The 13,949-nt window shown below is 39.7% G+C and overlaps 1 protein-coding gene across 2 annotated transcripts in view; it reads left to right on the forward strand.

Annotated features, from left to right (window-relative positions):
* CTNND2 (catenin delta 2) overlaps positions 1-13,949 on the forward strand; it is a 1,099,643-nt gene that overhangs the window by 432,750 nt on the left and 652,944 nt on the right. The gene's annotated exons all lie outside the window — the stretch shown is intronic.

A 13,949-nucleotide genomic window follows, 5' to 3' on the forward strand; every position in this document is an offset into this window, starting at 1 on the left:
AACATATGGCTTGGGACCTGGGTGCGTGGGACTTCTGGTGTATGTGTGCTTGTGTTTCTCTTGGGCATGCACAGCACTGGCAGCCTTGTAGGAGTTGAACATCTTCAACTTCCTTCATAAAGTCCAGGAGCTTTCAGAAGAAACTGTACAGGTTTATATCCCCATCAGCAATGATTAAGCCATTGCTCCATATACTCAGCAAAACTAGCTGCTTTCCAAATTTTCTTGGCACTGTTGTTGCAAATCTGGTAGCTTTGAAGTTTGCATCTCCCTACCTTCTGCTCTGTAGAAGTTTTCACATATTTATTAGACATTTGTTTTGTTTTGTTTTGTTTTTTCCTGTGCTGGGTCATCATTGCTACTCAAGCTTTCTCTAGTTGCAAAGAGTAGGGCTACCCTTCACTGAGGTGCTTGGTCTTCCCATTGCAGCGGCTTCCCTTGTTGAGGAGCACAGGCTCTGGGTGTGAGGGCCGCAGTACTTGCAGCACGTGGGCCCAGTAGTTGCGGCTCGTGGGCTTATAGATCACGACGGTGTGATCACCCACCTAGAGCCAGACATCCTGGAATGTGAAGTCAATATGAAGTCAAGTCCTGATATGCATTTGGATTCCTATGCCCTGAGAAAGGTTATTGTAGTCCAATAATAAAATCAATTTAGTTTAGGTGTCGTATCCAAATGTCCCTTTATCAAAGATAAGGAAACTATTTCCTGCCCCTTATGTATACCCTTTTATAGAAAAGTGCAGGTGTGTTTGTGATTCTCTAGGGCTAGGAGCTTAGTTATGTTTTTTCCCTGATCCCTAAGCTCTTATCGTTAAGTTTCAGTCCCTAAGTTTAATTTGGAAAATGGGTTCTCTGACTAGAGGAAATAAAAGGAACAGAAATGACAAGAGTTTAACAGTTGCAGTAGTTGCAGCACGTGGGCTCAGTAGTTGTGGCCCATGGGAATCGAACACTGTCCCCTGCGTTGGCCGGCAGACTCTCATCCACTGCACCACCAGGAAAGTCCTGTGCTTCAGTTAAATGCCTATGCGTGTCTTTTACCCATGTTTTGAGTCCTGGTTTTCTTTTTTCTTAGTCATTTTAATTCTCAATGTGTTCAGACACTCATCTTCTTAGTTAAGTGTGTTTACCACCGTGCTCTTCCGGTTTGAGCTGTTCACCTTCCTCTGATGTTCGGAGGGGCTGACTTTAGTTTTGTTAGGCTGATCAGTCTGTTTTTAGGACTTATGCTTTGGGGAATCTTGTAAGAAATCTTAACTACTACAATAGCGTGAAAACAATTTCCTAAGTCTTCTTTTAATAGTTGTAGAATCATGCTGTTATTATTTTTTTTTTTTTCCTTTTTCTTTTTTTTAGCTGTGCCTTGTGGCTTGTGGGATCTTAGTTTCCCACCCAGAGATTGAACCTAGGCCACTGGAGGTGAAAGCCTGGAATCCTAACCACTAGATTACCGGGGAACTTCCTATACTTTTTTATATTAAAGTCTTTAATTCACTCGTCATTGATTTTTCTTTTCTTTTCATTTGGTATGCAAAAGGTAGAGATTTATGTTTTTTTCAGGGTAAATGATTGCCTTAATACCTACTATCTAGTAGACTGTCATGAGCTTACAATGCTCTATGTCTTAAAACGGCTCTGTCATGTGTCAGATTTTCACCTATGTGTGATCTACTTCTGGGAAATTGGAGGAAATTGTAGCTTTGTTATTTCAGTCTTCCTATTCATGAGCTTGACGTCGATTTATTTCGTATAAGATCTTTCAATGAAGTTTATATATTTCTTCTTAAAAGCTTCACATTCTTTGTTCCATTCATGCTTAGGCTCCTTATAGTTTTTGTTGCGCTTGGAAATGTTGCCTTTGTTATAAGGTGCATCTACGAAGAGCTGCTTTTTTATGTAGAAATGCAGCTGCTTTTTAGGTGTTGGTCTGATATCAAGCAAACTTGCTAAAACCTCTTTAAATATTTCTGTAATGAGTTTGTAGATTCCTTCAGGGTTTTATGTAAGAGATCTGTGAAGATAACTGCATTCAGTTTTCTTATAAAATGTTTTAGCTCTCATTTCATTTTGTTTTCTTTCTGTATTGGTAAGAGATGGGGAAGACCAAGCCACTTTTTAATTGATGGATTTCCTTTATCATTACAAGAATTGCTGCATGTTATTTTTTTTTAAATGACATCTTTATTGGTATATAATTCATATATCATTCAATTAACTCATTTAAAATGTAAAGTTCCTGGTTCTTAGTATATGCATAGGATTTTGCGATCATTACCACAGTCCGTTTAGAACATTTTCACCTCCCCACCAAAGAAGCCTGGTACCTGTCCTGGCCCCATAGATTTATCTTTTCTAGACATTTTGTTCTGTGCTGTGCTTAGTCTCTCAGTTGTGTCCGACTCTTGCGACCCCACAGACTGTAGCCCGCCAGGCCCATGAAATTCTCCAGGCAAGAATTCTGGAGTGGGTTGCCATTTTTCCTCCAGGAGATCCTCCCAACCCAGGGATTGAACCCAGGTGTCTGGCATTGCAAGCGAATTCTTTACCAGTTGAGCTATCAGGGAAGTGCTCTAGACATTTTACATAAATGGTATCCTACAACAGGAGGTCTTTTGTGATTGGCGCTTGGACTTGGCATAGTGTTTTCACAGTTCATCCATGTTGTGTGCCATGTATCTGCATGTCGTTCCTTTTTGTTGCCAATAGTATTCACTTTATCCCATAATCAGATGTTGGAAGTTTAGACTGTTCCCAATTTTTGGATACTATGGCTCTGCTGCTGTGAACACTCATGTGCACATTATTATGTGTGCACATGATTTCATTTCTCTTGGGTGTATAGCTATAGGTGGAATCGTTGGGTCATGCTATGTCAATGTAATTTTTAAGAAAAATAGAATTATTTTACCTAGTTAAGGGCATTCCTTTTCCTAATTTGCATAGTGTTTTATCATAAAGAGTTATTAAAATTTAATAGTTACAGATATCAGTAGCTCATTCATTTTTGTTGCCAAGTAGTATTCTATTTTATCAGTGTAGCACAAATTGTGTATTCATTTGCCTCTTGATAGACATTTGGGTTGCTTATAGTTTTGTGCGTTTACTAATGAAGTTGCTATGAACAAGTCTTATATGCAAGTCTTTGTATAAATATACTTTTTTTTTTTATTCAAGTAAGTATATGCATGCAAAATGGCTACCCATATGGCAGGTGCATGTTTAGCTTCTCAGGAGAATGCCACTTTTACCCAAAGTAGTTGTACCATCTCCAATCCTATCAGCAGCCTATGACAGTTATTAAAATATTTCGAATATTTCGAATCCTGAAAGATGATGCTGTGAAAGTGCTGCACTCAATATGCCAGCAAATTTGGAAAACTCGGCAGTGGCCACAGGACCGGAAAAGGTCAGTTTTCATTCCAATCCCAAAGAAAGGCAATGCCAAACAATGCTCAAACTACCACACAGTTGCACTCATCTCACATGATAGTAAAGTAATGCTCAAAATTCTCCAAGCCAGGCTTCAGCAATATGTGAACTGTGAACTTCCAGATGTTCAAGCTGGTTTTAGAAAAGGCAGAGGAGTCAGAGACCAAATTGCCAACATCCTCTGGATCATCGAAAAAGCAAGAGAGTTCAAAAAAAACATCTATTTCTGCTTTATTGACTATGCCAAAACCTTTGACTGTGTGGATCACAATAAACTGTGGAAAATTCTGAAAGAGATGGGAATACCAGACCACTTGACCTGCCTCTTGAGAAACCTATATGCAGGTCAGGAAGCAACAGTTAGAACTGGACATGGAACAACAGACTGGTTCCAAATAGGAAAAGAGTACGTCAAGGCTGTATATTGTCACCCTGCTTATTTAACTTCTATGCAGAGTACATCATGAGAAATGCTGGGCTGGAAGAAGCACAAGCTGGACTCAAGATTGCCGGGAGAAATATCAATAACCTCAGATATGCAGATGACACCACCCTTATGGCAGAAAGTGAAGAGGAACTAAAAAGCCTCTTGATGAAGGTGAAAGAGGAGAGTGAAGAATTTGGCTTAAAACTCAACATTCAGAAAACGAAGATCATGGCATCTGTCCCATCACTTCATGGGAAATAGATGGGGAAACAGTGGAAACAGTGTCAGACTTTATTTTTTTGCGCTCCAAAATCACTGCAGATGGTGACTACAGCCATGAAATTAAAAGACACTTACACCTTGGAAGGAAAGTTATGTCCAATCTCGATAGCATATTGAAAAGCAGAGACATTACTTTGCCAACAAAGGTCCATCTAGTCAAGGCTATGGTTTTTCCTGTGGTCATGTATGGATGTGAGAGTTGGACTGTGAAGAAAGCTGAGTGCCGAAGAATTGATGCTTTTGAACTGTGGTGTTGGAGAAGACTCTTGAGAGTCCCTTGGACTGCAAGGAGATCCAACCAGACCATTCTGAAGGAGATCAGCCCTGGGATTTCTTTGGAAGGAATGATGCTAAAGCTGAAACTGCAGTACTTTGGCCACCTCATGCGAAGAGTTGACTCATTGGAAAAGACTCTGATGATGAGAGGGATGGGGGGCAGGAGGAAAAGGGGACGACAGAGGATGAGATGGCTGGATGGCATCACTGACTCGATGGATATGAGTCTGAGTAAACTCCGGGAGTTGGTGATGGACAGGGAGGCCTGGCGTGCTGCGATTCATGGGGTCTCAAAGAATTGGACACGACTGAGTGACTGAACTGAACTGAACTGAATATGCTAATTTATATTTTTCATTTCTCCAATTTCAAGTTGTTCTTATTAACATTTACTTTGGAATGTTGGATAATCACTTATAAGTTTTAATTTCAAAGTGCCCTTTATATCTTTAAACCTATTAAATATATGTATATATATATTTCATATTCTGATTCTGATAATTCCATTGTCTTCAATCTTTGTGGGGTTTGTTCTTCCGTTTATTGCTTCTAGTTAGTCTTGCTCAGGAGAAGGAAATGGCAACCCACTCCAGTGTTCTTGCCTGGAGAATCCCAGGGATGGGGGAGCCTGGTGGGCTGCCATCTATGGGGTCGCACAGAGTCGGACATGACTGAAGCGACTTAGCAGCAGCAGCAGCAGTCTTGCTCATCAGGACTAACTGACTCTTGCATTTGTGTTTTCTTATGACAGGTTCATGTTCCTAGGAGCTTATACATGGGAATTATATGAGTCTAAATTTAAAGAGTGGTCTTCCAAGTGAGATGTGTCATTTCCCCTGCTAAGCAAGAGAAAACCTGGTGACTTAAAACCACTTTAAACTATTATTTGCATGAATTTGAAGAGACCATCACAAGTAGTATAAACATATCATTAATCACAATTGAGTAATGAGTTCTCTGTTTTATGATATCTATGATTCTCTGATAAAAGGTGCACATCATACTTGTTTTAATTGCTCCAGTACCTATTGTGGCTTTAATCAGAAGTTGTTGACATCATCTACCTTTTGATCAATAAATGAATAAATAGAACACAGCAAAGTAAAACAAATCAAGGAAAGACAACAATACACCTCCAAAGTGTTTACTTGTTGCAAACATGAATTATACAATATTGGTAACATAGGGCTGGATTTATTTGTAAGTATTCAGTTAAAAGAAGTACCTCTGCCCTGAACCTCACCTTCCTTATATCACAGAATGCCTATATATGTGGAGAACACTTACTTTGAGTGAAAAGCGCATCTATTATCTTTCTGATAGATTCCTATTATATATCAACGTAAGGAAGCATTTTTTAAATCTCTGGAATTTTTTTTTTTAAGTTTTTGGTTGTGCTGGATCTTTGTTGCTGCACAGACTTTCTCTAGGTGTGATGAGCAAGGTCTACTCTCTAGCTGTGGTGAGCAGGCTTCTCACTGCAGTGGTTTCTCTTATTGCAGAGCACTGGTTCTAGACTGTGGGCTCAGTAGTTGTGTTCCAGGCACCCAGCAACTACATGGCATTTGGGATCTTCCTAGACCAGGGATTGAACCCCTGTCCCCTGTATTGCAAGGCAGGCTCCTAGCCACTGGACCACCAGGAAAGCCCTAAAGAAGCATTTTTATGAGCATGGAATATCTGATGACTTAACCTACATAGAAACCTCCATAGAAAGTTCTAAGACGTTCCCACCTGTTTTGGCTGGCCCTGTGAATAGTTTTCAAAGTTAGACCTGAAAAGAATTAAGTGATTTGACTGCAGATGTTTGAGCAGCCCCACAGGCAAAAGTAGATTTTGCTTACCTGAAATACCTGTTTGTAGCCTCAGAGCACAGGTAGATGAGGTGTACACGTGTTTATCCAAGTTGCACAGATGCCAGACAATTACATTTCTTGCATAGCCTGAGATTTTAATGTGAAAATCCAATGTCAAGGAATAAGAAAACTGGAATCCAGAAATAAAGGATAGAGAGAGCCTGTTTCCAACCTCAATTTCCCATTGCTGTGGGGTTTGCAGAATTCACATAAATCAGAGGTCAGGTGATGCATTTTTAAGGCTTTGTCATTTTCCAGAAGCGGTATGGGCTTTGATCCACACACAAAGGGTGAAAATGGAAGCTGCTGTTGTCTGTTTGTTTATTCAGAAATTGCCTAAGAATTCTGTAGTGACCTTGTCATTTATTTCAAAAGTGTAGCTATAATAACTTGGCTGGGTTATAGACCTTCTTAAGTTTATTTGTAAACATGTAATCCTTTCACCAGCTCTCCATTATTTAAAGAAGATAATATAGCAAGAGCATTTTTAAATGGTAAAGTCCAATATAAATGAAAGCTGTTAGGGATAGTTATATTTTGCATTACTAACTGCTGTATAACCCCAATTTATGTTGGCAGTGGTAGTCATCAAATCTGTTTATTTTAGAACTATAGTGAATACTCAGAACTCTCATTTTGAGAAATTACTCAGAACCTAACCAGGAAAGTCCAGAATGTTAGAGGACATTTGAGATAATGGGTCAGTGAAGTCATTCTTTACAATTACACAGGTTTACTTTTCCCTTAGTAAAAGGTTGCTTTCACCACACAGTAGGATTCTGCAGCATGATTATGGGTAAGGGGTTAGAATTTGACACAATTTGTTACTGATTATGAGTATTTACAGGTTCCAAGATATAAGAATATTCTCTCAGGTTTCCTCTGAAGCAGCTCCTCACAGCTCATGCTCTTGGCTGATACAACCATTTAGGTTGTAAAAAAGCATTCTCAAAATGGGGTGGGGACAATGAAGTCCCCAAGGGGGCAGAAATTGATTTTTGTTGGGAGAGGGAGGTAAACCTTAGATATTTTAGTGGTTTGTGGTCTTCCAAAGGCCATAGTATGTAAACAGATATATGATATAAAACTGCATGAGTGGGAGTTATTTGAGAGAAAGTATAAACACTCCTTAAGGACCCAATAATTAAAAAAAAAAAACAGAAAAATATGATACATGAGGATTTGGAGATTTGTCTCATATAAAATTCCACTGCTAGACCTGATATGCATTTGGATTCCGATGCCTTGAGAAAGGTTATTATAGTCAAATAATAAAATCAATTTAGTTTAGGTGTCGTATCCAAATGTCCCTTTATCAAAGATAAGGAAACTATTTCCTGCCCCTTATGTATACCCTTTTATAGGAAAATGCAGGCGTGTTTGTAGTTCTCTAGGGCTAGAAGCTTCGTTATGTTTTTTCCCTGATCCCTAAGCTCTTGTCGTTAAGTTTCAGTCCCTAAGTTTAATTTGGAAAATGGGTTCTCCGACTAGAGGAAATAAAAGGAACAGAAATGACAATCCTTTCTTAATTGGGCGTGACAACCTTGGAAAAGAACTTTGACTTTGAATGGCTTTTTCTTTGTCTGTTTACAGTTATCCCAGAAAACTACCATGACCAAACTACCGTGAGGAATGGTTGTGTGGTCCGAGTGTGTTTTACATTAGAATTCTCAAGCCTGATTGTGCTTTGAGCTTCACCTGGAAGATACCTTGGCCTCAGTCTCAGGGAGACTCATTTCTCTAGTCTATGTAAGAGCCTAGAAATCCAGAACTTTTAAGTTGCCCCAGCTGATACCCCATGAGCAGATGGGGTATCAGCCTGCACTCTGAGCTCTGAAACAACTTCTGTCCTTCATTGATGATGTCCACTGTTGACCCATGAGACTCTGAATCACGCCAACAGCTTCTTAGTTTGCAGTCTAGCCTTCAGTATTCCTAAATCTATAGGGGACTAGTTTGCAGAATTTGTCATTTTTAATAAAATTAATGATGGTTGGTATCCACTGAACCCTTGCCTATTTTAAGCATTTTTTGAGAAGTTAACTTATTTAATTCCCCAGTGTATTTACTTCTTGTAGGAAAGTATAAAGGATTATTATTTCCATTTTTGGCAGAGGTAAACCAGTAGGAAAGAATTATGTTGGCATTTAAACATGGGCATTATGACTGCAGGCCTGGTCATAACCATTTTCTCTCTTCCTCTGAGATTTCCTTTGGGTCTTGCAAAGAACTGTTAAGCACATGCTTAAGAGGAGCAATGGGATCTGTAACATGCAAAGGTGAACAGCAGAGGCACAGCTTTCAAGTGGAGCCCTGCTTCACAGCCCAGTGTTGAGGTATGCATCACAAAGGGCTGTGCTGAAAACGGAAAAGTTCCCCAAAGAGGGACTTTCCAGGAGAGAGAGATTTCTTGCAGTTGAAGTGAGCATCAAGACAGGAAATTTTGAATTTAGCTCATTTGAAATTGGAGTCATGTTATATAGGGTGCTGTAGATTTGTAGAAGTATTTGATCAAACATATGAGATTGCCGATATGAGGCCCCTTGATCCACAGCCATGGCAATTTCATATGGTTCAGCCTCTGAGAGAGGGTGATTTTGATAAAGAGACTAGCAAGGAACAGTGCCATGAGAATCCCTGTAGACACCAACCAGATAGCATCATCTTAAACAAGGGCTGAGATGTTTGCTGGCTATTGGTGTCATTCATGGCTTGCTAATTACATCAGTGTTACATCCAGGCAAGTCTTGCACTTGAATGACTTGCTCAGATCAGATCAGTCACTCAGTTGTGTCTGACTCTTTTCGACCCCATGAATTGCAGCATGCCAGGCCTCCCTGTCCATCACCAACTCCCGGAGTTTACTCAGACTCACATCCATCAAGTCAGTGATGCCATCCAGCCATCTCATCCTCTGTTGTCCCCTTTTCCTCTTGCCCTCAATCCCTCCCAGCATCAGAGTCTTTTCCAACGAGTCAACTCTTCACATGAGGTGGCCAAAGTACTGCAGTTTCAGCTTTAGCATCATTCCTTCCAAAGAAATCCCAGTGCTGATCTCCTTCAGAATGGACTGGTTGGATCTCCTTGCAGTCCAAGGGACTCTCAAGAGTCTTCTCCAACACCACAGTTCAAAAGCATCAATTCTTCGGCGCTCAGCCTTCTTCACAGTCCAACTCTCACATCCATACATGACCACAGGAAAAACCATAGCCTTGACTAGACAAACCTTTGTTGGCAAAGTAATGTCTCTGCTTTTCAATATGCTATCTAGGTTAGTCATAACTTTCCTTCCAAGGAGTAAGCGTCTTTTAACTTCATGGCTGCAGTTACCATCTGCAGTGATTTTGGAGCCCAGAAAAATAAAGATGACTTGCTCATCTAGACCACAAACCTGTACTGATGGTCCCCCAAATACTAACAGTACAGAATGACTCAGAGTCACTAAACCCTTGTAATTTACAAGTTAAAATAGGTGAAGAGAGTTACAGTCAATGCTTCTTTAAGGCTGAGAGCTCTCAAGACTTAATAAAACTGAACCAACAAAACAAACCATTGGCTGGGCCCTGGGCCGTGAAGGTGGGTGAATTCTTTCCCAAGACAGCAGTCCCCAGGAAAGAATAAGAACTCAAGAGTGGGTATACTCTGCAGTCAACCAGGTAACTTCCAAGTCAAAGAATAGTCTTCACATGCATGCACTGTTTGATGAATCTTGTACCTCACATCTACTGGGGGTGTACCTTGATCGTGACCTTGACATTTCCACCTTGTATCCTCCCCAGAGTCTGAACATAGGGCACCAAGGAACATTGTACACTTCTAAGATAAATCGTGTTGAAGTATACACTGTGCCTCTAGGAAGCAACAGTTAATAGCATAAGTAATTACATTAATTAATCATAACAATAACTTAGGGATTTTTTCAAAAACTGAGAGTATATACATGCTGTTGTTGTTGTTTAGTCACCAAGTCATGTCTGACTCTTTGTGACCCCATGGAATGCAGCATACCAGGCTTCTCTGTCCGTCACCATCTCCCAGAGTTTACCTAAATTCATGTCCATTGAATCGGTGATGCCATTCCAACCATCTCATCATCTTTTTCCCTCTTCTCCTTCTGCCTTCAATCTTTGCCAGCATCAGAGTCTTTTTTAGTGAATGTACCTGCTACACATCATTTTAATAAGAAATATCTATGGGTTTTGTTGATTCCAGTTAATTCTTATTATAGGCAGCCAGGTGAAAAATCTTACTAGTCTACTGGAACACTATTAAGAATTGTTTATGAGAACTTTGTCATTAAAAGTAATAGCCTGTGACTTGTTGGAGAGCTCTACAAAACAGGATGCATCGGCCTAAGTGCTCCCAGCCAGTCTGATTAGGAAAGAGCTCTTCAAAAAAGTAACTAAAAAGACACCAAGAAATAGATAACTGACATGTCTCTTCATTAAGCACCTATATCTCAAGTAGAAAGCCACTGAGTACTGATAGAATATATAAAATGAAATTGCTCAACTGACATGTTACTGGATTTCTTAGCATCCAGACAGTGTTATAAAAATAGCCAAAGCAGCAACATTAACAGAAGCAATTAATCTTTTAAATGAAGATGAGGAAAAACTAATGTAATAAATCTCTTTGCCCTATTTATACAGAATTCTTCACGTGGATATGCTAAGAATACTGTTAAAGAGAGTGGCCATTGGTTAAATGAGCAAACTGTTAACACTGATAAGAGTGCTGAGATGAGTGTAAGTTATAGCTGGGCTTCCTTTGCAGGAGCAGTGCTTGTTGATGGAAACTTATTACACAATCAGCATAGATGTGTCTGCTTTGCTGGGTGTCCTGCAGAGATACATGCAGTTTTCTTTCTTTCCCCAAACATTTCTGTTTGATGAAAATCCTGACTTCTAAACTATTTCATTATAATTAGACATTGAGTTTATCTAATTCTTGTGGGATTCAAGGCTATGGTCAGTCTTCCAGTCTCAGGGAAGGAATTGGTTTATGGACACCCTACTACTTGGCTGTTTGAAACAAACCAGTGTGAGCCTGGATGGATCTCCTGTTCCAAAACCGTGCTCACACAGGAAAACTTTCTTCAGATTCAGTTCATGGTGAGTCCAACAACTGGCAGGTAGGCTCTGGTGTGGCTTCAGGATATTTTAGGAACATTGTTGGTGACGATAGAGAGTCTTTGTTATTGTTGTTGTTTAGTTGCTAAATTGTGACACTTTTGCGACCCTGTGGACTGCAGCCCACTGGGCTCCTCTGTCCATGGAATCTCTCAGGCAAGAAAACTGGAGTAGTTTGCCATTTCCTTCTCCAGGGCATCTTCCTGACACAAAGATCAAACACTAGTCTCTGGCATTGGCAGGTGGATTCTTTGGCACTGAGCCCACAGGGTAGCCCACAGAGAGTCTTAAATTGGTAATAAATGAGATCAAAAGTAGCACTTGTGATTCCATGCTCAATACCACTATTTTGCAGGAGAATGTAATGGAGAAAGATTTATAAAGGTTTTATGAATATATATTTAGATGGTTTGCTTTTACTTTATTTTGGTGTAGGATGTGAAGATAAGCTTTTCATAATTTTATTTACTAAAAATTAGGTTTTTAATATATGCTCCACCTTTCTTCTTGCTCTTGGGAAGAATGCAGTCCTGTATCCCCACTACAAGAGTCCTGATTCCCCCAGCCTAAGTGAGACTATCCTTATCATTTGGTCATTGCCTTTCTTTTCCATGTCAAAACAGAATGAAAGGGAAATAGCATTTTTAAGGTAAGTCCTTGGAAGGAAAGTTATGACCAACCCAGATAGCATATTCAAAAGCAGAGACATTACTTTGCCAATGAGGTCCATCTAGTCAAGGCTATTGTTTTTCCTGTGGTCATGTATGGATGTGAGAGTTGGACTGTGAAGAAAGCTGAGCGCTGAAGAATTAATGCTTTTGAACTGTGGTGTTGGAGAAGACTCTTGAGAGTCCCTTGGACTGCAAGGAGATCCAACTAGTCCATTCTGAAGGAGATCAGCACTGGGATTTCTTTGGAAGGAAAGTTGCTAAAGCTGAAACTGCAGTACTTTAGCCACCTCATGTGAAGAGTTGACTCATTGGAAAAGACCCTGATGCTGGGAGGGATTGGGGGCAGGAGGAGAAGGGGACGACAGAGGATGCGATGGCTGGATGGCATCACTGACTCGATGGACGTGAGTCTGAGTGAACTCCGGGAGTTGGTGATGGACAGGGAGGCCTGGCGTGCTGCGATTCATGGGGTCGCAAAGAGTGGAACACGACTGAGTGACTGAACTGAACTGAACTGATTAACTCTCTGTCTATAAGGTACTAATGCCCAACTCAAAATGAATCATTAAGCATCATTTATCATTTCAAACATGACTTAGCAGCTGAACAACAACAAATCACTTAATATCTGAGAATTAATGGATTTCACAACTATGAGTGGTACATGTGCATAAGTTCTATTCAGTCCCATAAAGTTGGGACTGATTTGATTTGATTAAAATAGATTAAAGTAAAGTTTGATTAAAACAGAGTTTTCAGTACCAGTATTTGCTCTTAATTTTATCTAGCATTCTATTATAACAAAAAGGAAAATTTTAACATTATATCTTAGGTATTTAGTTATTCATCTGAGGATTAATTTTGTCTCAGAAGACCTAATATTCTAGAGATTATTAATGCTAAAGATACTTGGGTCACCTCTAGGTAGAGTGTTATTGCTGTTAACTAACTTTCTCCTCACCTCAAATTAAACCTTAAAAAAAAAACTGAAAAGCCATTGGGAATTCATATCTATAAAAAGGGTCATCAGAATATTCTGCCTTTATCCCACTGTTTCCAAACTTAAAAGTGCATAGGAATGACCAGGAGGCTTATTAAACACTAATTGCTGCCCCCTTCTTTTTTGATTCAGTTGGTCTTGGATCAGGTCCAAGAGCTTGTATTTTCGAGTTTCCAGCTGATGATATCGTGGGTCTGAGAACCATATTTTGAGAATCGCTGCTGTCGCCTATTAAATGCATTTGGGTGTAAGAAATGCATATTTATTATTTACTGTGAATCAAGGGCTCTTGTAAGCCCTCGGCATACAGAATTGCATTTAATTCTTACAACAAGTCCATGAGGGAGGTTCTGGGCTTAGCTCTGTTTCATAGATGGGATAAAAGGTCATTAGGGTTAAAGATACTTTCTTTCCTAAGTCACCTAACTGGTAAATGGCAGGTCTGAGATTTGAGCTCAGTAATGAAGGTCCAGAGTTCATGCTTGTAACACCAGAAGAAAATGACCTTTATAGGTCAACCCTTTTGCATATTTTACTAATTGTATAATTTTCTCACTGCATAATTTTCATAGACCACCAATTTCATTTTTTTCTACGATGTGTCAAGCATGGCAATGCCATACTTTTGGATACTATTCTGTGAGATTACAGATGCAGCAATGCTTTTCCTTTCCCTTCAGTCTATAAATACTCAAGAAATAGGGAAGAAAGCTGCCTCTTACAAGATTACACTTGTTAAAAATGCTCGTGTCCTAATGGAGAGTAATGAAAGCAGGGCAAGATTTCATACTCATCATGATGCTACTTATGGGGGGAAATTCTGTACAGGAAACAAACAAATATAAGAAGAAAATGCACCATAATCCTAAGACA

Source organism: Bos taurus, chromosome 20, assembly GCF_002263795.3.
Source record: "Bos taurus isolate L1 Dominette 01449 registration number 42190680 breed Hereford chromosome 20, ARS-UCD2.0, whole genome shotgun sequence".
NCBI classification, from domain to species: Eukaryota; Metazoa; Chordata; class Mammalia; order Artiodactyla; family Bovidae; genus Bos; species Bos taurus.